Source organism: Xyrauchen texanus, chromosome 24 (assembly GCF_025860055.1).
Source record: "Xyrauchen texanus isolate HMW12.3.18 chromosome 24, RBS_HiC_50CHRs, whole genome shotgun sequence".
Classification (NCBI taxonomy): Eukaryota; Metazoa; Chordata; class Actinopteri; order Cypriniformes; family Catostomidae; genus Xyrauchen; species Xyrauchen texanus.
The window spans coordinates 8,376,249-8,402,530 of record NC_068299.1 but is presented as its reverse complement, the minus strand read 5'-3'; the positions used below and the strand labels follow the sequence as shown (position 1 = coordinate 8,402,530).

At 38.6% G+C, this 26,282-nt stretch overlaps 1 protein-coding gene across 1 annotated transcript in view; it reads right to left on the bottom strand.

The window, feature by feature from the left end:
- LOC127618040 (putative thiamine transporter SLC35F3) overlaps positions 1-26,282 on the bottom strand; it is a 70,198-nt gene that overhangs the window by 33,428 nt on the left and 10,488 nt on the right. The gene's annotated exons all lie outside the window — the stretch shown is intronic.

Genomic DNA, 26,282 nt, shown 5'->3' with positions numbered 1-26,282 from the left:
TGTGGCCAGAACTTTGAATCTCCAAAAATCACTTAAATGCAGCATTAAAGTATTCCGTATGACGCTTCCATTCGCTTGCATTGTATGGACCTACAGAGCTAAGATATTCTTCTAAAAATCTTCATTTTTGAACTGCGTGAGTAAATTATGAGATCATTTTCATTTTGGGGTTTACTATCCCTTTATCTTAAAACAGAGTTTTTGAAATTTAGCCCCTATTACCACTTCCCCCTGTGACAACTAATCCTCACCTCCCCTATATTAATTATAAAATAATAAGAACAACTGTTGTTTAAAATAATTTTAGATAAAATAGGCTATAGCATGACATGTCATATCAACTACCGAATATAGAAACTCCTAACCAGACACTGTTTTCACAATTCAATGACCTCTATATATACTCTTAAAGTATTTAATCACTAGTTGGCAAATACCTTAAATAAATACTTTTTGCCATCCTGATGTGCCTGAATTGTGTTCATTCAGACGGATAACACTGTGAATTCAGTGACTGAAGGTCGAAATGTTTTTCAGTCTGTGCTAAACGATATATAAAGCTCCAGTATCCATGCGAAATGGCCACAGTGTGGCGCCAAAGCGAGTTGTAAATTACATCATGCATCATACAGGAATGCACATTTTAATAATCCTACATAAATGACAGTGTAGTAAAATGTAATTTTTAAGGTAAAATGCAACCTCACACTGTTTATTGTTGTTAAAACAATTATTTACTGGTGTCTCTGGGACCAGAACCCGTGTTTCTGAGACAGCTTGCACGGCATGATATCAGTAGTGCCACAGGAAAATATAAATGAGTTATAATTGATGCAATCATGTCTGATGGGGGATGGCGCTTGTCAGTAATTCAGCAGAATGGGGTTCATTTCAGGGTACCGGAACATTCAGTAGCAACATGTCGATTTCCTGTGTGATCATGTTGGTTCATTCTGTTATATAGTCTCACTGGTGCAGTAGATCTGTCCAGCTGAGCTTGAAACACTCCACACTGTTAAAGGACAAGGACACGAAAGAGGAAATCCCCATTACATTTTAGATTTGTGTGTATGTACAAGAGCACACTGATAAGAGAGAGATCAGGAGAGAGTGTGGGTGCATTTCCTCCCTCCTCTGCGAAATCACATGAATAATTTACCATCCAGACCCTAAACAGAAGGTCCTGTCCTGAACTGGGATGAGAGACTCCCTTCCTGCTCTCTCTCTCTCTCTAGTTAAACCTACTGTATTCCTGACCATTTTCCACTCTTCATTTTTTTTCTCACAGCTAGACATGTGTTTAAAGCTTGGTGTGACTCAACATAATTTAAAACCGACATGGTATGTGATGGAATTTTGTGATGAGACCAAAACTGGATCTCTGGAGAGGAGTATATACCTGTGACCCATCATGACTCACCGAAATGTTCAATGTACTAACATCCATTCCATCATACTGTAATACAATGCACGATCATACATCGTGCATTGCTTAGACCTCCAAATGAAAAGCATTACAGATCAGGGCACATAAATTACACACTTCACCTTTAAAGGTGCACTAAGTTTTTGCTAATTAAAACATAAAGACATGAATGGCATTTTTTAGAAATATGGGTAACACTTTACACTATGGTTCTATTCGTTAACATTAGTTAATGTATTAGGTATAGTGAACTAACAATTAACAATATATTTCATACAGCATTTATTCATTTTTGTTAATGTTAATTAATACAAATTTAATTGTTCATTGTTAGTTCATGTTATTTCATGGTGCATAATACAGTATGCTGTTCATTGTTAGTTCATGTTAACTAATGTTGTTAACTAATGTTAACAAATGGAATCTTGTTATAAAGTGTTACCGAAATATGTGGAAAATAATATACACACACATAAGATGAAGTATGATGTCATATCAGAAACCCAATAAAAGCTGTTTAATTTTACATGTAGCAGGTCACCCCCTCACGGGCGCAGCCATGTTGAACACATGACACTGTGTTATGCAGTGGTCATCAGTGGTACCAATGATGGTATGGTATTGATAAACAGGAATGTGATCCACCAGACAGTCCAAACAGAATGAATAAAAGATAAAGATAAAATGTCCAAATGAGAGGTCCCTGCTGGAGTGATTAAACAGCTACGACCTGCAGCTCTCACGGCGAGGATCATGGATAAGCAGCACAAGCACAAAGTGGTAGCGATAGCTCACAAGTCGCAGCTGTCCAGTCACAGTTTGGTGTGCAACAATGTGTGAAAATTCGTTTGGACCGGATAGAAGAATATCTATTATTGGGATGTGTGTAATGTAAGACTGAACGTAACAAAACAGAAGAAAATCAAACACATTTGGTGTGAAGCGACAGCAATCCAGGACTATGGGTGTCAGTATATCACATTTTGTAGACCAGCTGAAGACCATTAATGACCTGATAGGACAAGTAAGAAATTATGCAAAACAAGCTATTGCCTAAAGCCAGTTTTAGCTGGAGTTTATAGCAGAGATGTCTTTAATTAACATCTTAAAACTAATGTCTTTACATTAACCCAGAGTCTGATGAGTGTGAGGTGAGATTAGGGTCAACAGATGCAAAGGAACAGCATCAGTATTTCAACAATCATTCTGACTTCTTGTGGAAAAACAACACTGTATTTATGTACGGTACATTTGTAGTGTACATTTGCTCGCTAACAGTGAGGTTTACCTCCATAGATGTTGCCTATTTATTAAAGTATCTATTAAATAATAGGCTCTGGCATTAAAATATTCAGATTTTCATAAATAATTTTGACTTCAAATACCCCAGTGACATGGCTTGACAAGCTCCGTTTTCTTTCCTGTGTTGACATACCTGTATTTCCTACTGAAACAGGAGATATACTATTAGCTATTGCTAGTCAGTTGGAAGTGGTTTTAAATGAAAAGTTCACACAAATATGAAAATTCTCTCATCATTTACTCACCCTCATGCCATTCCAGATGTGTATGTCTTCTGCAGAACACAAACAAAGGTTTTTGGAAGAATATTTCCGCTCTCTAGGTCCATAAAATGCAAGTGAATGGGTGCCACATTTTGTAATCTTCAAAAACTAGTGGATTAATTAATGTCTTCTGAAGCGAAACACTAGGTATGTGTAAGAAATAGATCAAAGGGTGACAAAAACAAGTTGTGAAGTGAGTTGTTTTCAGCTTTCGGTCGCCTCACAATGTAAGGTAACATGTTGGAGCATATGGAAAAATATCTGATAGGATATAGCATTTGTCAGTGAGCCGGCATAATGTGGCCAATCCTAGGGTACTGGGACTCATGGAAACAACATGCCGACTAGCTCAAACTTGTGTTTTTTAGCATTAAAAACATGAAAGCTATGACATAAGTGTGAGCATATTATGACCAAATTTTCATTTTTGAGTGAGCTATTTTTTAAAAAGCTAACAAACATGAACTCAATGCCACAAAACTCCACTTCATAGGGTCTTTTAAAAAGCGGAACATAAATATTTTTGGGGTTTAGAAAAAAAAAATTATTTGGTAACTGTGAGGAAATTCTGTGTGTATTACAGTGTCAAGTGAATGTGTTTGCTATGAAGCAGACACCAGAAACAACCATTATTTGAGTGGGTGGAGGGAAGCCTTGCTTGGTCACGGCAGCTAATCTATTATTTACTACACAGAAAAGAAAAGAACGAACTCAGTGGCTTCATGAGTGCATGTTTGCAAGTGTTAATTCTTTAACCAGTATTCCAGGACCTGTTTTCTAATATTGCAATTTTTTATTAATATTGGTCAGTCCAGATTTCTTGAGACCAATACATTTATCATTAAAAAAAAACGTGCCCGGTCTTTATTGAAAATGTGCCCTTTAGCATAACTAATGAAAGCGATAAAGATGGGGGAGAGAAGGGGGAAAGTGCAGAGGAGAGAGAGACTGTGAGAGGCAGATCCTAGTGAGTAATATGGATGAGTATGCAAAACATCAAACATACAGCATCAGCCTCCTACACTCCAGTGCCAAAAGCGTTCACAGCCCCTCCTGCGCTCAAATGTGTGGGCATGAATATCTGCATCCCTATTACCTGCTTTCTGTTTTTGTTGATATTTGGCACTGGCTTTTCTTATCCTACATTTACATTTATTCATTTGGAAAGTGCATTTCTCCTAAGCAACTTACAGTGTAAAATGTTTTGTCTGTAGGTGATGTGTGTGCCCTGGGAATCGAACCCATGACCTTGGCATGCTAGCAGTGGGCTCTGAAAGTCAAGGTTGAGTAAAACTGTTGCAGTTTAATGTGTAAGGGGATTATTTTTAGCAGTCCATATCATACATTATTTTATGTTATTTTATCATACATTACCACTGACCAGATGCAGTAATATATTAACTTTTAATGTTCAAAGAATAATTCACCTAAAAATAAAAATTATTATTTACTCAAAATCTGTATGACTGGAGCTCTAACAAAAAAGGTCATCCTGACATGGAAATGTACAGGATTGCTTCCATAAACTGGAGATCCAGGCCCTACAAAGGGGGAAGTCAAAAAAGTATATGTTGTTCCATTAAAGTGGTTTTGACACTTGGTTAAGCTCTGGCTCACATCCCCTCCAGATCTCTGGTTCTTTTTCTCTTTGTTAACTCCTATATCAATTCTTCAGAATAGATGGCATCTTTCTTATTGAAAGGAGTCATGTCATGAGGAATAACATTTTACTTGATATTTTGACAAATAAGAGGTCTTCCTACTATGCAAATATAATGTGAATTTCAGAACTCAAAACTTAATCCCCAATGCAATAAAAGCTGTGAAAATGCATCGTTCTCTACTTCCGTAATATTGTGATGTCACAAAGGTATTCATTAATTTGTGACTGCCTGTACAGCAACAACATCAACGCTTACTTTACATCATCGCACCCTTGGCCCCGCCCACTGGGGCTCAGTTCGTCCTAAGAGAGAGAGAGAGAGAGAGAGAGAGAGAGAAAGTGAGAAAGAGAGCAGGACAAGCCAGTGCGTGCAGCGCTAAATGGAACAAGACATCTGTTTACTATCGTCGCGATGTGCTGCAGTGGACACTTCCATGGTTGAGAGTATCATTGATTATAATGGGTTCTATTGCTTTTGATACGACTCTCTCAGCTGGTGTAGACAGGGTGTGAGTGTTAACGCTTGTGCTTGAGATAGACAGTTTTACATATTCTGATTAAATTTGTTGGATGCGCTTTATGTGTAAACCCTGAAATTCGGTTTTATAAATGTTGCAGTATTGTGGAGTATGTTCATTCTCTTCCGATTGAGTTTCAAATATGGCTGAATTTGAGGTGCTGCATAATGTTATCCAATCAGGGGTGTGTTTCCCAAAAGCATTGTTTGTCAATTATGGTCCCAAGTTCCATCATTACCAACATAGTTCAATGATTTGCCCTTTCACGAAACTGTAGTTCCAATGAACATTCGCAAACTGCGTCGCAAGATTGTGTAGTTGGAACTACAGAACTCCACCTGTTCATTCATTTACATATTTCAAAATATTACACTTTCATATATGTAAAACATAATTTCTCAAATCAGTGTAATTTTATAAAGCCAATATGCCCAAATAAATTAACAATAATTGTAGAAATATACACGTATGGCCATAAATCTGTTTGGGATAACATGTCTGTGTAATTGTTTTTTTGTTTATTGTGAGGTGTTCACAGAGAGTAGAATATGGAGGGAACGAGATGTTATGTCGATGTAGTGACACTAGGGGTCACTCTTGGGAGCCCCAAAATACCTCAGATCTTTGAGAAAAGGCCAATGAGAATTAGCGAGTGGAATTTGCATGCCACTCCCCCGGACATACAGGTAGAAAAGGAGCTGGAATGCATCCATTGATTCAGGTTTTGTGCTGAGGAGCTGAGAAAAGGTCCCGGACATTTCAGCAAGTAGTACAGCATTGTGGCAAGAGGGACACAATGTTTTGTTCCCTCCATCAGGGATCGGCGGTTACGACAGTAACCGAGACGTTCCTCTTCTGTCACTCACTTGACAGTGTGTCAATGTAGTGACACTGGGGTCCCTATACAATGGCTGAACTGTGTTACGTGAACTGCCGATGCAGGTGCAAGCAGGCTACTGCGTGCATAAAAGCAGATGCACTTGGGCTGCACAAAGCCTCTCCCAACACCCAAAAAACATCGGAACATAATTGGCTCAACCCAGAGATTGTAAATCTCATGAAAGTATTGGGTTTTGCCCAGTCTGCTAGAGAGGTGCCATTGGCCAGTGCCCACAAGGATGGAAGGAGAGGAAACCGCTGTTTTTTTTTTTAACAATGTGGGCACTGCAGCCCGTCCGGGGTTCGGTGAACACAAAACAAAAGAGGAACACAGGACTCATCTCCCGGCCCTCCAGCGGAGGATGAAGTGGTCTGGTCACCAGCTCCTTGGACCCGGCAGACGTCTTCCTCCTTGGTTCGTCCGTCTCAGGGGCATTTAGGAGCCTCCCTGGGGGCCCTAGCACCAGGCCGTGAGGCGGGAGGTTTCGGGGCTACGCAAGGTCGAGGACTTGCCTCGGTCCGGGGCAGAGCTGCATGGGCTTTCACCGCCGCAGGGGTCACCCTCGGCAAGCAGACGTGGTATGCACTCTTATGCCGCGCCAGGGCACAATGTGCTGTATCGTCTGTATTGTTGTTTCTTCACCGCTTAGAACTGCTGGGCGAAGGTCCTCGACAGTGTCGCCGAAAAGGCTACCCTGGGATATGGGTGAGGTCAGGAAGCATGCCTTGTCAGCGTCCCTAACTCGACTAGGTTTAGCCATAGGTGGCGTTCCTGGACCACAATAGCGGACATTTTCTGCCCAAGTGCCCGTACCGTGACCTTCGTCACCTGGAGGGCGCAGTAGGACGCCGAGCGCAGTTCCTGCAACACATCGGGTTAAGAACTACCCTCTTGCAGTTCTTACAGTGCCTTGACCAGGTGGACTTGGAGGAGGGCCATGGCATGCAGGGCAGAGGCGGCCTGTCCAGTGGCGCTGTAACCTTTGGCTGCCAGAGACGACGTAGTCCCACAGGCCCTGGAAGGAAGTGTCGGGCGACCACGCCAGGTGGCGATGCTCAGCAGGCATAACCCTTGGTCACACCATCATCGAGTGAATGTTTGTAGGGGGAACAAAACATAAACCAAGTAGGAAACAAGTCAGATGAAATAATAGAAAATACAGTAATCAAACTGTATTTAAAAAAAAAAAAAACAACCAAACATTGTTCTCTGATTCTGCTCCTGCAGGATGCATTCTGCCTTGATGTGGTTTCAGTGGATCACCATCATCAGTAGCATCTTCATCAGCACCAGCATAACACCCTATTCCTCAGGAAGTTGAACAAATTTCTGTGACTGCAATGTTGTGACTGGATTTTTTTAGGAGATTTGGGCCAAATCAGCATGGTGTTCATAAGCTGTAGTGTTCAAAGAAATCTTTTTTTTTTTTTTTTTGCCTGCTAACAGCATGTTAAGTTATTGTGCACTAAAGTATTTACATGTAATTGCATTTGCAATGTAATTAACACACTTGCAGAGGTATATAAAGATAATTTGTGCATTTTCACTGCATAACAACCCCTAAAAATGCCTCAAATTGCATCGCAAAATTTGAGAAAAGGCCGCAAAACTCAGGAAAAAGTGCCAAGAAATCCTGGTGGGACTGTCTATAGTATTATAATAATAATATATATACATATATATATATATATATATATATATATATATATATATATATATATTATTATTATTATTATTATTATTATTATTATTAATTAATGAAGCCTGATACAACTGTAGTGCTGAAATGATCCAAATCCCAACATGAAGAAAAAATTGTGCACATACTGCATATTCTGAATATATTATGCTTTCTGTTTCATTCTATGAATTTAATCCACATAACATCAGTAAATGAAGCTGTTCTAAAAATGCAATGATGATTCAAAGTGTAGCAAACTTCAGTTGATGTAGATGTACACGGGATGGGTGAGTGCCCGCATACCTCAACCTTTATATGTAGGAACAGTATATGCTGGGCTGGATTGGTAATCTGGCATACCGGGCATTTTCCTTGTGGGCCAACGCACTTTGGGGCCGATCGGGGCGGACTGGCCATTGGAAGAACCGGGTCGGCCGCGAAATGGCAGAACAGGCCACGATAAGCCAAAATTAGCTGCCACGTTATGAAGAACGGGCCACAAAACGGCGCCACGATATGCCGAAAGGGGCAGCGACACTCCATTTGGGCCAGTTCCTATGTAAAATCCCAGGCTGATTTCTCTTCCCAGTCCACCCCTGAGTATATGTGAGCTAGGAAATAATTTAAACTGTCCTTATTCTACTTCATTATGTAAGGAAATGTATAATGGAATTAGTTGCATTCAACAACCATTATAAGCAAGATAAATGACAAATAACTAGATTTTTTGTCTAAATAAAATTCTCTACCATTAAAATTGTAATACAACGTATCGTTGTATCCGCTCACAATTTATATTGTAAGGAATTAGCTTTAAAAAGGTAATTATAATTAATTCAATTATTGGAGTAATATTATTCTCATGGCTTATTGAAAATAATATCATACATATTTGTATAGCTTTGATGTGAAGTCTTTTAAAAACAGGGATGAGATTATTTATCAAAAATATACCACATCCCTGTTTTCATTAACCGCAAAAGACCAGTTTGGGAAACACTGGTCTAGAAAAAAATACAATAAATCACAAAACTTACTTACTTGCTACATGCAAGCAACTTCAGTACATATACTTGTACAACATATTTTACAGGTCACCTATTCATTATCATGAATACACCAACTACAAGTCAGTGTTTCGAGTTCTTTCCTGAAATCCACAAATGGGTTTTTACTGAAGTCACCGCATGAAGATTCAAACAATGATTGCCTGGTGAGTGCTAATGTACTGCATGAACTACATCCATGACTAAAATACTGTCATTAACTTTAATGCTCAGAAAGGATAAAAAATAATTTTTCCTTTGGTCAGCAGAAATGGCAACAATTGTATCAGCAATCAATTGTACATTGTCTTTCGAAACTGTTAAATTATGGCTCTGTCTTCCTGTACTCTGACAGAGAAACAGCATTTGTCAACTGAGAATAAAAGTTGAGAATTCTAATGAAGTTGTAATCCATTTGAATTGAGTTACACCTTTTATTTAAACAACACGACTAGAAACAATTTTGAGCCAAATTTACAGGCTACTCTGCAAATGCGTCAGCTTTTATTGCATAAAAACTATTAAAGGTAAATCATTGTAATCTTCCTGTCTTCATTACTGCTTTTATGCACATACAGATGAGCACAGATCTCAAACAGAGAACATAGCACTGCCATATGCACCAGTACTGAATGCTGAGTTATGCTCTCTTAATGAAACACTACAATTATTTTCTTTGATATTTTTATGGAATGTAACATCTTCCATTTGTCTATTGTCTGTATTTATTTGTGTAATTCATTTTCTTTGCTTCCCTGTATAACTATATTCTCATCTTGTGGAAAAAAATTAAACACAGTGAGTTCAACTAAATAAACAACAGGTTAAAGACTGTCATCGTAAACACAAGGGGGACATCTTGTGGGTGTATAAACAACTGTTTCAATAGTTCAATAAGTGCACATTTCCATAGCTGTGAAATCTGCTAAATGATTCAGTGTACAACAAAACATAGTTTAATTCTCAATTAACCAAATTGCAAAAAAAAAAGAATGGACGAAAGAAATATCTAATACACAAAAAATAACAATGAAATATTTACTACATTTAAATTACTTTATATATCATAGTAGTATTTGTAATGATTAAATGCTGATTTCAATAAAAAAAATTAATTGCATTGCCGTAATTTGTTGTTTAATAATCGTATTAATGAAAAAAAAAAAGTAAAGAAATCTCAGGACGCAGTATAGGAATGAGAATTTGGAGGGTATATGTGCTTAAAATTATTTCACAATGCAAAAAAATTCATAAAAATTAAATATTAAACAAATGTTTTAATTAATTACTCTATTTATTTCAGAGATGCCCAAACAAAGTTGACATTTGATTTGGCCCGCCTTGCCATAAATAACACATTTATTTATTTGTTTTTTATTTAGAAGTGAATTTTTTTTTTTTTAAGATTAACCCTAATAGTTAAAAATACACTAATCAAGCTGAATATAAGCCTAAGATCTGAAGCCACTATGTGTAAAGATACAATCTTCTTTAAACTGAGAAAGAAAACAGAAAGGGATAGGACAGAATAGCCATGCTGAAAAGAACACTTCATTAACAAAAAGTACAGCGGTATCATGGTAATATTATCATGGTGGCATCTTCATCTCCATTCTTTAAAATACCTTTAAGTGCCACAGAACATTTTGCAAGGGTTACAGTCATTTGCTTTCTTTATTCCCAATTAGCAAAGAACACACCCTCAATTAAGCATACACCTTTCTTTTCACTGATGGAGCAGTAGGGGGCTCTCTGGACATATTGTTGTATGTCTCCAGAGAAACAGAAAAGACAGAAAGACTAAGCAACTGATGGCTCTAATTTAACAGGACAGAAGAGTGTGACTGTGCTTTGATATGCTGTAGTGGAGCTGCTGAGAAACAGTGAAGAAAGAGAGAAAGATTAAGAGAAGGAGCCGGGATTCTTTTCTGGATATTTATAACAGGCTTTATTGGGAGAAAGACTGTATTTGTATATAGTCTCCCTTTATACTTGCATACAAATGCACACATGCACACACAATATGAAAACAAAACAATAAATCAATGAGGGGATGCTACGAAGGCCACATCCATACTGCAGCTAATTACAGTTGTCACTCCTTGGATCACTTGGATTTATCCTCTACAACTATTGGGTATAGCACTGTCTACAGTTTATTAATGATCTGATTTGATTTGAGGGTGAATAACAAGTTTCCCTTCTGTCACAAAACTCTACAGTCCCGGTTCCCGGACGCAGTTCCCTCGCCTCCGGCCTCGCGACTGCTCAGCCCCGGCAGGCCAGTACAAGGCCTTCTTTCTCAGGGACAGGGCACCCTCTGCCATCCGCGGCCAGAACTCTGGAACCTCCATGTGTGGCCCCTGGACGGGATGCGGAAGATCTAGTGGATCTACCACCTGCAGTCGTAGACACGATCAACCAAGCCAGAGCTTCCTCCACCAGACAACTTTACGCCCTAAAGTGGCGCTTGTTCACGAATTGGTGTTCTTCCCGAGCCGAAGACCTGCAGATGTGCGCAGTTCGGTCAGTGCTTTCATTCCTGCAGGAGAGGCTGGAGGGGAGGCTGTCCCCCTCCACCTTGAAGGTGTATGTAGCTGCTATCGCAGCCCACCACGACGCAGTAGATGGCAAGTCCCTAGGTAAGCACGACTTGATTATCAGGTTCCTGAAAGACGCCCGGAGACTGAACCCTAGCCTATTCCCCTCCTGGGATTTCTCAGTGGTCCTCTCGGACCTCCAGAGACCTCCCTGAGCCGCTTGATTCAGTTGAGCTCAAGGCCCTCTCCCTGAAGACGGCCCTCCTGATTGCGTTAGCCTCCATCAAGAGGGTTGGGGACCTGCAAGCGTTCTCTGTCAGCGACACCTGCCTGGATTTCAGTCCGGCACATTCTCACGTTATCCTGAGGACATCAGGACCAGGCTACGTGCCCAAGGTTCCAACGACCCCCTTCAGGGACCAGGTTGTGAACCTGCAAGCGCTGCCCCGGGAGGAGGTAGACCCAGCCCTTTCTTGCTGTGTCCAGTATGTGCTTTGCGTATCTATTTGGACCACACGCAGAGCGTTAGATGTTCTGAGCAGCTCTTTGTCTGCTTTGGCGGATGGCGGAAAGGGAACGCCGTCTCCAAACATAGGTTAGCTCACTGGGTCGTTGATGCAATTTCTTTAGCTTATCACACCAGGCCGTGCCCGCCCCCTTGCGGGTTTCGAGCACACTCTACGAGAAGTGTGACATCCTCGTGGGCACTGGACCTTGGCACCTCCTTAGCAGACATCTGCAGAGCAGCGGGCTGGGCAACACCCTATAACTTTGCCAGATTTTACAATCTCTGGGTTGAGTTGGTCTCGTCCCATATTTTGTCAGGTTCAAGCCGGTAGAACTTGGTAACGTGGCACAACTGACCAATAGCCCTAGCCGCATCACATCCTATGTGAGAGACATAGTGAGAGAGAAGGCCGGGCTGCTGGGCTTGCTCCCATGCTAGTCATGTAGCACCTGTTCCCCCCCTCAGGGGTGCGGGGAACCTAAGGTCTGTATGTGACATCTCCTTGGGGGCGTTGAGGAGGGCTATGTGCAGCCAACACAGCCCACGCAGTAGCCTGCTTGCACCTGTCTCGACAGTTCACGTAACACGTTCAGTGCGTGGTGCTTTTATATGGGACCCCTTGTGTGACTTCCTTCGACAAAACGTCGAGTGAGTGACAGAAGGGGAACGTCGTGGTTACTGTTGTAACCTCCGTTCCCTGAGGGAAGGAACGAGACGTTGTGTCCCTCCTGCCACAGCACTAGACCTACCACTGTAAACGGCCGTACCAAATTTTCAGCTCCTCAGTGCAAAATCCTGACTGGCACTCGCTGCCCCGCTTCCCTTTATACACGTATGTCCGGGCCGGGACATAACAATTCTGTCTGCCAACTTGACATTGGCCTTTTCTCAGGTTCAGAGGTACGTTTGGCATCCCAGGATGACCCCTTGTGTCACTTCATTCGACACAACGTCTCGTTCCTTCCCTCGGGGAATGGAGGTTACAACAGTAACCACAACGTTAAACTACTGTCTGTGCATCATACAAAGTGACTGTATGCCTACGAAGACATCAAATATAATGCACAAACTATTTTTTATGCCACTTTTGGGACTGTACTCAATTATAAATAAATTATCTCCCAATGTGTTCAGCAAAAGAAAGTCATACATGTTTGGAATGACATAATGTTGACTAAATGACGACAATTTTAATTTTTGGGCAAACTATCCCCATGTGGTCTTCAATACTGTACATTAGCACAAAGCACAATGGCACATGCCTATATGTATTCTCTATGTCAAGTTTCTGCATATTTCTTTACTTTCTCTAACGCACACTCCTTGGGACATCATATGATAATTCCTACTACACATCTGCCCATCTCTTCCCTCTTGTTCCCATCCTTTTATTTTCTCTATTTACTATATTTTCAGGGACACTCTCTACTCTTTTGCAGCTGTATGGTAGAGAACATTAGAGCTCCCACACCCCATTCTCTACTGTGTCAGACTGCCATCTATGTCCTGCTGCTGCTCACTCAGCTTTTGGATTGCTGCTCAAAACTCTATTATTACACACAGTATGACAACCACTGTAATCAATCAACTAGATGAACTAGGATATTTGCATGATCATTAGAGTATCACTTTAATGCAAGTAAGTCCACTTGGCTTACAAAAGTAATATATACCAGTTATTTCATAGATATAAATCAGGAAACAAAGCAAAATACACATTTATACTTGTGTATATCCAGTTGATATGCTAAGAGCCTGAAACAAAAGTCTGAATATCTTTCAAAGATTTGATGTCACTTACCTTGGTAGCTAAAATACAGAGATTATACTTTTACATTTTTAAAAGCACTCTTCTACACTTGATACTAACATATAAATTGATTATTAACTTTGTATTATCACAAAAATCAAATTAATGGGCAGCAGTTTTTGATTGCTGCCATCATTTGGCCATGAAATCATGAGCGTTTTGATGCAGTGGGATTAGCCAGAGGGGTGATTTCTGGGCGAGTGCTGATGTCTGTCATCTGCTGTATTCAGTTTATTAAGGGCCAGTCAATATGCACTAGAAACATAAATTCAGAACTGAGCTCGAAGTGACCAGAAACTAACCAAAAAGTTGTCTGAAAGGGTAACAATAATGTCGAAAATTGAACGCCTGGCCTAAAATGCCATTTTCTCTTCCTCTGGTCACTTTTATTCTAAATATATTATGGCCATCTATCATAAAGGAAATGCCTTTTCATGTCATATATAGCATAGTGAGGAAACTACTAATGCAGTGATGCAGACACATTGGATAAGTTGGAAAAATAAATCATATTAAATGAGAATTTCAGAATTTCAATTTGGCAGAGGTGGAGTGTTGCGAAGAAGGGTTTGAATTCAAATGGTCCAACAGACAAGAAAAATACTTTTTTTGGTGGGCTTTTTTCATGAATAGTGAAAGTATAGGTATACTCAGAAAACAGGAGTGGAGATTGACAGTCCACTTGAATAAACAATTAAATTAGATGCAGCACATTTTTTAAGTTACCTTATAATTCTTTTTTTTTTTTTTTATCTCTTAACACGTGTTGTTTGTTTAGTTTAGTTGTTTTTTTGTTTTGGTATGGTTTTTTGTTTTGTTTGATGTTTGTTGACTTATTTGTTGCCATCCCTGTTTAGCAGCTCTTTAGCATTCTGAAGTCAACATCGCAAATGTTGGGAAGTTAAGTTATTTTGGAGAGAGTTTTGAATGCTAGCAGCTTGCTTAGCCCATGCTTCTTGATCTCTCTTTAACACTCTGATTCTATTTTGCCTTTCAAACCAAGTGATTTCAACAATGATCAAGCAGAGTTCTAATCACGCATACAAGGCTGTGTTTCCTCCACTACAGCTGGTGCCTTTGGCTCGCTTTCAAAAGAACCGGAGCAGGTGTGCTCATACTCTCATTTGAAAAGATGGAGAGGGGAACATCAAAATGATTCTACACCCATTAACTTGTGCGGCATAAGATGTAATGGCAAGATCATTCTGACTCAGACACTAGACTAGACTGAGTGTCTGTACATGGCAGAAAAATACAGAGGAAGCATGGCCACTATGTTTAATTCAAGATCCATGAAGGCTTAGATATGATAAGTAACCAATGCTGAGGACCCCAAAGTCAGGATTCTTCAGGTAAAATTATGTATTCTCAGGAACATCTTCAATGGTCTATATGCCCAATTCTGTCTGTTGAAATGAGACTCAATCACACCTGATTTACTTTTATACATTGTCCAAAATGTGTCAGAGCTCCTGGGGGATCCCTTTAAAACCCACCACAATGCTAATTTACCATAACCACTCCTTTAACACATCGCATGCTCTGACCGTGCAACTGCTTTGTTTTTTCTCCAGAATTATCTTTGATGGCCTGGTTAGTTACTGATACTGATTGATAGTGAGCTAACATGTAGCATTACATATACACCAGCAAAACTATGTGTGTATTAACTGCATGCATACTAATTAACCTAGCGACTGTTTAGTTTTAAGACAAACAATTATTTAATTTTATTAATTTCAAGTGTCGGTGTACCAACAATCATAAATCAAAGAAGAATTATATCTTACCATCAAAAGGTGAAAACGATTTACCCTCTTTTACCCTTAAGGCGGGACTTCCTTTCTACGTCCGTTGACCGTTGGGCACTAGAACTTCTTGGCTGAGTGTTCAAGTTTCTCCCATTCATTTAAATAGAAGTGGCCCATCTCTGCTATGATCCAGTAAAAGATTTCAAATTTCCTTGACAGCTTTTGATGGATTTACATTATATGGTATGTTAAGTCAATTTGAGATAATTTGAATCCATAACAATGATTATGGTATGCACAAATAAGACTGTGAGGTTATTCATGATCATAGCAGCCATGGCAATCTAGATTAAAATGAATAAAAAGAAAATCTATTTATCTTGTCAAATATGCAAAATAAAGTAACATTTATGTTTATTTTGTCTTCCAAATTTACATTACCACATTTTGTGCTTCATGTGCTTTTGTGCAAAATATGGCTGTTACTGAACAGTTTCCTAACTCCCTGACTTCCAAACAGATGCTTAACTAATGCAAATTTAGGGCTGCACTTTCATTGTAAGGGAAAGAGATTCAAGGAAAGTGAATGGCGACTGAGGCTAACATTCTGCCTCACATTTTCTTTTGTGTATCAAGAAAGAACGTCATACAGGTTTGGTCAATTTTTTTAATTTTATGTAAACTATCCCTTTAAATTCATTTTCTCAGTTCGATTCCAATCTGTCAGAAACAAGCATGACCTTTCCAATGCCGAAAAGCCAGGGAGATCTAAAAGGTGACTTGTCCTCCAAGCCGTTTTTCAAAATGCCACAAGATATTTCAAATCCCTAATGACATATGGCAAACAGTTGGTTTGATTTAAAATGGGGTTAATTTATGGGTTATGTTAATGATGAAGATGATGGAAAGCTAGGACACTAATGCAGAATGAGTGAGGGTGGGCATGGGCAGCCCTGCCTGAGGGGGCTCTGTAAGGGGGGGATGTTTCATTTCTATCTCTTCTTGCACCCTCCCCCATTGGCTGTCTTGTTGGATATGTCACCAGTGTTGCTCTAATTGCTCGCTTTTCCTGTGTGCGTGAAGCTTGACTATGGTGGGTATTGCATGCATACTGACTTTAAGCACAGTGACATGATGGTCAGAGCTCGCTGGTGTGTCCTTGGCTTCTGGCTTGTGGTTGGCTTCTGGCTTGTGTTTAAAGCGCTGTTAATTTATTCTGCTAATCAATGTTCAATGTGGCCCAACCCATCTGCCCTTGTGCTTGATGGTGTTAAATACATGAATGTTACAAGTCAAGATAAGATACGCATTGGTGAGATTGCACAGGAGTCAGTTGGCTATTTATTGTGCATTTTTTCAGTCTCTTAAATTCACTATTTAATTACATTGCATCTTTTTTCCATGCCATGAAAGTGAATGGTGACTGAGACACATTCATCCTAATGTCTCCTCTTGTGACATGGAAAAATAGCATTGATTCAAACAAAAGTTTTATTTCTGTCATTATAAGCATATTGATACATTCTCTAGACTCAGTTACAGCAAGCCTAAAAACTTCCTCCAATACTCTAAAATAGCTGGCTGCATTTTGAAGAAGCATTTGAGCCTTAAAAGGTAATCAAGAGTTTCAGCTTGTAGCAATAATCCATGATTGTCCCACGAGTGCAAGAAAGAAATGAAACAGATGGGAACAGAAAAAAAGAGAAAGGCAGAAGAACAGTCTCTCTTTCTTCACCAAATGATGATGCTGAGAGTATAGCACAGATATGCAATTAAAGTTAATCCACCATCCATAACCACAGAGTAATAATTGAGTCATCTCCAACACATTTTCTCTCTGACTCTTGGATTACCTATAAACTCTCTCCTTCTTTTCTGAACACAGAGAAAATGTGCATAATTACTGAGAAACAAAAGTGTTGATTTTCTAAACCTCTCTGAAGCTATTTGCAGAAAGTCATTTTTGGAAGAAAATGTGTTCATTTTCAGAAAGTTTTAATTTTACTTACTATACATTCAGGCATAAGTTTCCACTTTGCTGGTGTCCTTAATGCATTAACAGTAATGCTTGTGCATTTCAATTTAGCCAATTACAAACAGGTAGGTACAATATGGAACATTTTCACAGTTACTGTTATTTGACATTTGTAAACATATTTATGGGACACCTACACCAACAAAACAAATTTCAAAGGTTAGATGATGCAGAAATAGCTTCTTGAGGTAACAATGGCATATATATATATATATATTTATTTATTTATTTATTTTTTTTGCAGTGACTACAGTTCTTAGAGACAACGGCTCCAAAAAAAAAAAAGAAGAAGCACATACTATCATACAAGTAGTCTATTGACTTGTTTCAGTGATGTCACTTTTCCCTGCAGCCACCACATATTTGACCATCAGTGGGAGGAAACAATGGCAGTGAATGGAAAAACACCCGCAAAACAATATCAAGAAAAACATCACAAATTGCTTTTGATCCCAAGATTCAAGTCCCAAGAAAAGTCAATACAGGTCTGAAGACAGCACAAATATTGCCAAATTGAACTTTCACAATCGTTTAAAGATATTTTATTCACGATTCAAGTCTGATGTGTGTCCGGCAAGTACACACACACCGGCACATCACCGTAAACATCTCTCATTCAGAAGTTAAATATGTTTTTTGTGTTATTTTCTGGTCTGATATAGTCACAACTGTAGCAACCAATAATGTAATAACTACCATTAATGTAATAACTGCCAATAACATAATACAATTTCTAAACCAATAATGTAATAAATTTTAGCCTATAATTTAATACGTTCTAACATTATTGGCTGGCTATTACAATATATGCTGGGTTAATAAAAAAATTATAAAAAACATTTTACATTATTGGCAGTTATTACATTAATGGTAGTTATTAAAATATTGGTCACAAACATGATGGCGCGGTCATACAGTGACATCACATGAAACAGGTCAATACAACCCATACACTATATTTTCAGTCTTCTTCAATGTACTACAACAATTTAAATGCAAGTCTGACTAAACACTATTGTATGGCTTCAGAAAACTTAGACTATAGCACATAAGTCATCCGGACTACATTTATGGTGTTTTTTGGAGCTTGAAAGCTATGGTTACTATGGACTGTCATTTTATGGAAAAGAACTGCATCAACTTTGTTCAAAAATTCTCATTTTGTGTTCCCCAGAAAAGCAGAGAAAACCACCGCACAGCTGATAAATTATCAGCAGGTGCGTAAGAAAAATAACTGAAGTAAATAAATAAGAAACAAATCCCGCACACTGCTGCTGCTTGTGAATAAACAATTTAACAAAAAATAATTCTGTTCCCCAGAAAAAAATGGCAGAATACAGAGGTAAATGGTTTGACAGTTTAAGTAAAAAATTTCAGTGAACTATTCCCAAACAGCCTTGAGGCAGAGTTACTCATTTATTTCAGTGTCACAATAACCTCTTCAATCAATGAAACTATTAATCTGAATATAGAGAGAAAAAGAGAAAGTTCACAAGGCAAGGTGTTTCTCCGACACTTAAGGCTTACTGGAACATCAAGTGTCTGTTCAGACGGAGGTGAAATATGGGGACAGAAAAGAGAGTTCAGAGATAGAACATCTCTTTGAAATCCTCTCCCACTGCTTTACTCTGAATTGCGGCATTTAATTCCATAGGTTTGTTTTTTCTGATGCTTAAATTACCTTTCTTGAATGACTGTTAATCTCTGCTGGTCACCATCAAACACACAGCACAGTAGGAAGCTTAAACACCCATAGAGTGTGCAAGTGTGTTAGTCTTTCATTGTAAACCAAAATGACTGTCAGCAAATGTTAGTTTGTGAAAGAAGTGGTCATGTCCTGTGTGTATTTGTCTGTTTCATCGTCATGTTTGGTTTTATGAACACATGACACCCATAAGTTAACATGCCAGCCTGGTCTCATGAACACTGCGCGACCGCGACAAAATTTTTGCAAAATGAAATTACATGCTTCATGACACATTTTCCTGCAGTTTCCCAGTGAAATCTCCAAAGCAAGGCGCTAAAAGCGAGTGAAATAATGTCGTAATCAGACAGGGCTTTTAGGGTGAATATTTGAAGGAGGTTTTTATAAGTAAAATGTACCTCCTTAACCTAAAAGCACATTTTCTAAAGCAACCAAGTCATCTCGTGTCACTTCAATGACTCTTTTGTCTCACGTCAGCTTGTGTGCTTGGCTGTTCTCGAATCATGTACTGCAGGGTCCAAAGTCCAACACTCTATCAGATGTGTGTTTCCCATAAAACAACAGAGTTCACTGCTTAACAACCATAGTATAATGCATCGTTGGAGAAATTAACTAGCAAGTCACGACTGTCTCCCATAACCCTATAATTAATTCACACTTCCATCGTTTGAACCACGTTTGTTCAACAACAAAGACCTGTCATTAATGGCATTACACAGGGCATGGAGTAATAACTTCTGTGAATCTTAATTTGTAAAAGCTTATTAACACGTATACCAGAAAGCCATTGAAAGCAAGCCAGCTGCTGAAGACAGGAAAGCTGCATGCACTGTATTACGACAGATGCATATGCTGCAGTAGATGGATTTCCCTCTACATCAGACTTCGTTGTTCCTCCAACACACTTGAGCACATATGCATATGCACACTCTTCAAAAACATCTAAACAGCACTTATGCGTTAACATAAACACATAAAAGCTGGGCACACAACAGAAACGGTGTGTGATAAAGCGCTTTCTGTTAAAAGCCTTTAATCCCTGAAACGACTGCATTCGCATTTACATGATGTTTCACAACATGCTTTCTGTGAAACCCCGGAATAAGTTGTTTCATTAAATACATGTAAACGTGATGACAGGGAACTTCCAAGGAACTATTCTCCAGAGAGCTGTAGTTCCAACCACAAAACTGTATGATGCTGTATGCGAATGTTCATTGGAACTATGGTTTTGGAAGAAATCAAATTGTTAAACTATGTTGGTAAAGATGGAACTATAGTTGACTAACGATGCTTTTGGGAAACGCACCCCAGGTGAGTTATCACGGAAGCTAATCACATTGGAATAAGTGTGGAAATGTAGAAGAGTCTGTAATACAAGCAATAAAATGTATAGTTTTTTTAAATTATGTGTTATTGTAAAAAGTTTCTCGATATCATAACATAGCAGTCTGTGAGTAATAGTGCAAAAAATATGTGTTTATATAGTCACAATGAGCCGCGGTAGTTGTGATTTTTGTGAAAGTGAATAAAGCACACAGTTGTTGTAGCACCTCTAGTGGTAATTTCACCAGGAAACTATGGTGTAATGTAGAATTAAATAATATTCAACACAACAAAAATTAAGTAAACTAGATCCAGAAGTAACCTGGAGTAAACCAGAAGTAAAAGATAGATCTTGGAATGTAAATAATTAATATTTTGATAATTCAAATAAAGATTGCAAATTATCTGAATATGTATGTTTTTAACCAAGCCTTAGTGACTGCATACATTTGAACAGATAAAGTTACATTCAAAACTAATAAAGAAAAAAGATTATATCCTAATTCATACATACAGTATACACTCACCTAAAGGATTATTAGGAACACCTGTTCAATTTCTCATTAATGCAATTATCTAATCAACCAATCACATGGCAGTTGCTTCAATGCATTTAGGGGTGTGGTCCTGGTCAAGACAATCTCCTGAACTCCAAACTGAATGTCAGAATGGGAAAGAAAGGTGATTTAAGCCATTTTGAGCGTGGCATGGTTGTTGGTGCCAGGCGGGCGGTCTGAGTATTTCACAATCTGCTCAGTTACTGGGATTTTCACACACAACCATTTCTAGGGTTTACAAAGAATGGTGTGAAAAGGGAAAAACATCCAGTATGCGGCAGTCCTGTGGGCGAAAATGCCTTGTTGATGCTAGAGGTCAGAGGAGAATGGGCCGACCGATTCAAGCTTATAGAAGAGCAACTTTGCCTGAAATAACCACTCGTTACAACCGAGGTATGCAGCAAAGCATTTGTGAAGCCACAACACACACAACCTTGAGGCGGACTGGCTACAACAGCAGAAGACGCCACCGGGTACCACTCATCTCCACTACAAATAGGAAAAAGAGGCTACAATTTGCAAGAGCTCACCAAAATTGGACAGTTGAAGACTGGAAAAATGTTGCCTGGTCTGATGAGTCTTGATTTCTGTTGAGACATTCAGATGGTAGAGTCAGAATTTGGCATAAACAGAATGAGAACATGGATCCATCATGCCTTGTTACCACTGTGCAGGCTGGTGGTGGTGGTGTAATGGTGTGGAGGATGTTTTCTTGGCACACTTTAGGCCCCTTAGTGCCAACTGGGCATCGTTTAAATGCCACGGCCTACCTGAGCATTGTTTCTGACCATGTCCATCCCTTTATGGCCACCATGTACCCATCCTCTGATGGCTACTTCCAGCAGGATAATGCACCATGTCACAAAGCTCGAATCATTTCAAATTGGTTTCTTGAACATGACAATGAGTTCGCTGTACTAAAATGGCCACCACAGTCACCAGATCTCAACCCAATAGAGCATCTTTGGGATGTGGTGGAACGGGAGCTTCATGTCCTGGATGTGCATCCCACAAATCTCCATCAACTGCAAGATGCTATCCTATCAATATGGGCCAACATTTCTAAAGAATGCTTTCAGCACCTTGTTGAATCAATGCCACGTAGAATTAAGGCAGTTCTGAAGGCGAAAGGGGGTCAAACACAGTATTAGTATGGTGTTCCTAATAATCCTTTAGGTGAGTGTATTTACCAGTAATAAACTAAATATTTTAATGTGAATAAAGAAAGCCTAAAATGCTGCACAGGGACTCATATCAGTAAAACGCTTTTCAAAATCTGGTTACTTACATGAATGGTCTATACAAATTGTTTCACTAAAATAAATCTGACTTTCTACAGCTACATAAGACCAAGAGGACATTTCGGCCATGTAAGATTATTGCCTCAGTTTGCTCAGTTGCAAAGTTGCGTGTGCAAAACAATAAGACATTAAAAACAGTGATTTGTAAAACATGAAATTACAGTAAGTATAAGTATAAAGTGTATAAAGCTCCATAGATTGTCATATACATAACCCAATTTACACACAAAAATCTCCTCCAGGTATACAAGGTGTCTTTTTATATTTTTCTCAGATTCAGGACTCGATTTCAAATCAATCTTGGAAGACACACCAAACACACTTGGATTTTCACTGCAATGGCAGCAGAAAAAGCTGAGATCTCCTCTCCTTTTAAACCCTGTGCTGCTGTTGAAAGAGCTAAACCAAGTGATTGATAGAAAGACAGTGAGAAAGAGATTGTGTGTGTGTGTTTGAGAGAGAGAGAGAGAGAGAGAGAGAGAGAGATTCATTGGGGATCAGTGTGACCTGGTTAGAGCAGAGCTAGAACTTTTGGAGGGGCAAATCGATGGACAAACACTCTATTCTACAATCATGAATCCACAGAGGGAGGGAAAGACACTGTGAACTAAATAATTACATTCCTACATTACAACCTAACAAATGGCTTACTTAGAGTTGTCTCTGCATATTTTGGAATTTTTAAAACAGTTTTTTAACTATTACATTTTCAAGTCTGGTAAAAAAAAATAAAAAAAACTCCCTAAACTACCCCAAGATATGAGAGACAAGAAGTCATGCAATAATCTTTTCCCAGTATAAACCCTCCAGATCTCAGTACATAATTCATGACGTGCAAGTTAATCTTATCTGAGGCAATTTTCAGCTGTTTCATTTTAGCAATAAACCATTTTACATCATATGAGCCAAGAGAGATAAACCAGTCCTGTTATCAATGAGAGCAAATCATGATGCTGTGTTGTGCAACTGTAAACAAACTCATGTTGATTACACATAGTTTGACAAAAAATATACAGTTCAGTAATTCAGGTCAGTTCCGAGGCAAGAGCAAAACTTTGATTACATGATTTATCATTTTAAGAGCATAATTTTTTCAGAGTAAAAAGATGATTTCTGTTCTTCAGAATGATTAATATTATTAGTCATATGTCACTCTGGTGAGAATCGCCCTCCTACATGCAGACAGATTTTGGGTTATGAACTCAATATGTATCATCACAGACCTCTGATAATGAATTAGATATTTATGTCGAAATGGTCTTTTGTCTGTCTTCTATGTTACTGAGGAAGAATGTACTAAAACGTATTTGTAAACCAAATCTAAATTCTCTTGGCATCTTTATTTGCGTACATTATTGCTAATGACACATTTAATGGAGTTTTGCATTTAGTCTCTCATCAGCTTGTTAGCTAGTATTGAGTGAATGCTTTTTACCCAGAGTGACAAACAGTACACCAATTATAAGGATGGTTTCCCCAGGCGCACCCTGGAGAAATTCTGCTGTGCTCAAGTGCATCACCGCAATAGGACTGTGATTATATTAGCACTCCAGTTCTCCCACAGACTAATGCAACTCCATCAAACCAAGAACCAATGATGGCAATCAAAAACTGAGCTATTAGATGTAGTTCCACAGTAGGGTAGAAAAGAGTTAGGAACTAAACAGGCTCTAGATTTGTTCATTTTCTGAAGTGCTAGCCCATGCAATAGTCACCACAATGATGGGGTGTTGCTGGTTGTTGCTACAGTAACTTGTGGTTACTTGGATCTTCTGGATCATTGCTAGGTAGGGTTGGGTAAAAATAATTATTTTATGATTAATTATGATCAATTCAACAAATTCAACAAATCATTTCTTAAAATCCCACGATCAATCTTTTACTCTATGCGCAATAATCTACAATACAAGCAAATCACTCGTGCTCTGCGACTAAAAGGTCTGTGATTTTAGCCACTGGCTGGTGAAAGTTCTGATTTCTTTCGCCAGTGATTGAGTAGCATATTGGAAATTAAGTTCAGCACTGAGACCCTTTTACTGCATGCTGAGAGTAAACGTTTGGTTTTACTTGTTCTGTGTATTGTTTGTCCAAAGACAAGGGAGATGCTTCATTAATAGTGACTTTAACATGATTAATGTTAGTAACATTAACACGATTTTCATAAAATGCCATTATTAAAATGTAGACCATGTTGTTCGGTGGCTGGAAGATCGCTGGATGCCTGGACTAACAGAAATTAAAGTGTTTAGATTTCCAAAAAAGCAATCACAAATGGACACATGAACCGCAGAAGTGAAGCGAGATGGCTACATATCAGCAATACTAACAACTGTAGCACACATCTTAACTCTAGAGGGTAAAAACAAATTATGCCAATTAATTATAAGTTTAAGAGGTAGAGCTCTAAAAGACACTATAGATGGCTCTCATTATAATGAATGGAGCTGTGCAAGCCATTTACTTTTATCAGGGATGGATTACTGACCGGGCCAATGGGGACAGTGCCCAAGGGCCCTTGACTACCAGGGGGACCAGGGTTTTAAGGTTGTGCGATCCAGTTTGGCAATCCCCTGCTCGAAAACCCATCAACAATGAAAAGAGATATTTGGCACAGGGGCCTTTGCAAGTCATAATCCGTCCATGACTTTTACTGTACATTTAGTAATTTAGCAGACGCTTTTATTCAAAATGACTTACAAATGACAAACACACAAATCAATAAGGCACAATAACTGCAGTATCAAACAGCTGAATTCTCAGAGTAGCTGGAGTAGTATAGAAGCTACCACAGAAAAAAGTATTTTTTTTATAAAAAATGTTTTCCTTGTCCGCAGGTCATGCAGACAGCTTAATTAGATTTTTAATAGAAGCTATCCAACATTCCTGATGTTTCCACTGAGGAAATAATTGTGAGCATCTAAATTGTTTCAGCACTTCTCTCATGTAAACATATTCAGAATCAACAACAAGTCTGGATAAGTCACTTCAGGAAAACATTTGATGTTCTTTGAGAAAATGTGTTAACTCAAGAGCCTTATTTAAAGGATCCAGTAATGACACCGGAAATGCTTCAGGGCTAATAATGTTCTAATTCCTTTGATATTTTTACATCCTTGAAATGGTCTATATATATATATATATATATATATATATGCAATTTCAAGACAAAAAACTAAAATGTTACTAATGAGAAACTATAATTTGTAAAATGTATATTTTCACAATGTACCAAGTTAGAATATTTCTTCTGTATATCTAAGCAAATAATCATTTGGAATCATATAACTGAAATATAAAAAAATTAATCAGAATAGAATCAAGAACTTAACTGAATCGGGAAATCTGTAACAATACCTAGCCCTATTGCTAGGTGGTTACTAGGGTGTTCTGGATTGTTGCTTGGGAAATACAAAGTGGTTGATATCTATCATGTCAAAAGAGCCAACACTCGAGTCTCTATGACATTCTGGAACCAATACGGCTTGGGTTCCTCCTTTAATATAATTTTATTGGATTTTATCTCCTGTTTTATCATCCACCAGAGCTAAAATTCACAGAAAAGTACCAGCACAGCTCTCCTCAACCAGCTTGATTTGAGGTATCATTTTATGTCTGTAGCACAAGTGGTAATGGACAAATAATGCAAAGTTTAACACTTAGTAAGAACACTAAGTAAGATAAGCCAAATAAATTGACAAAAACAATTAAATAGAGATCAAAACTTGGTTTGTGTAACATGGTAACATTTTATTGGATGATGTGGTTTGGGTTATTTTACAACACAAGCCAGCACCACACATCACAACCAAACTAATGTGAAACTGTTTCTTTGTCCTGTTTGTCTCAAAACCTCTTCTAAATTATAGAAAGAGAGTTTTGTGAGGTATAGCAAAAGGTAGAATTTCAATATAAAGTTGAAAGGTTTGTGTATGCTGCATCAGTGATGCAAAGTGGCAAATGCATGTTGCAA